Below are 815 nucleotides of genomic sequence, written 5' to 3' on the forward strand. Positions count from 1 at the left end.
GGACCCAAGACCTCGGAGCAGGGAAACCGCGGGGGCTGGGGGAGAGCTGGAGCAGCAAAAAGACTTGCTCCGAGCCCCTGGGCTCTTGGCGAGTCTCCGCACCCACCGCAGCGCGTCTGCAGTGCCCGCGCCGCTGCGCCGGGAATTCAGTCACTGGGACCCCATTGCTGAGGCCTCACTAGCAGAGCTAACTAGGAAGACCCCCCTGCTCCGCCCTGGAAACCACACTACCGCCTAGAGGACCAAGGGGAAGGGGAAAGAGGGAAGAAAGGAGGGTGGTCTTGCTTCCCGTCCTGAATAAGAAGCCCCGGGAAAGCTAATGGAGAGGGTGATCCCATAAAGTACAGCTGGAAATCTATGGAGAGGCGGCTTCAGTCTGAGGTCGGACCTCGAGAAGCCCTGGGGGAGGGGCCCGGATTGCACCAAGGGGACACCGCAGTTCAGATGAGGGTTGTCATACACCCCAAGCCCTGTAGCCACCTGTCCCCCCACTTTCTATCTGGAAGTCTCGAAGCAAGGGACTGCAGCAGACTGAGCCTCCTGGTGCCGCGGGTCCCCGCTCTGCGCCAGGACACCCGGGTCCCCTCTCGTTGGAAGGAGCCCTGCTCCCGCCCGTCGAGCTGCACATCAGTCCGCACTAGCTCTTGCACCCCCTTCCCACCGCTTCCTCGGCATGGCCAGCTCAAGTATGCCCGCCAGGCCACGGGGAACGACAACCCCTCGGCCTCAGTGCTGCCCGCGGCGCGGCGCGTTCCAGCACCTCGGACAGCGCCCGGCGCATTCCAATGGAGCGCAATTCTTACACACGACTTTTT

The 815-nt window shown here is 63.3% G+C and overlaps 1 protein-coding gene across 1 annotated transcript in view; it reads right to left on the reverse strand.

Moving 5' to 3' along the window:
- Positions 1-815, reverse strand: part of Slc12a5 (solute carrier family 12 member 5) — a 39833-nt gene that overhangs the window by 26996 nt on the left and 12022 nt on the right. The window lies entirely within an intron of this gene.

This window comes from Fukomys damarensis, unplaced genomic scaffold, assembly GCF_012274545.1.
Source record: "Fukomys damarensis isolate Sample0158 unplaced genomic scaffold, DMR_v1.0_HiC HiC_scaffold_22, whole genome shotgun sequence".
Lineage (NCBI taxonomy): Eukaryota > Metazoa > Chordata > Mammalia > Rodentia > Bathyergidae > Fukomys > Fukomys damarensis.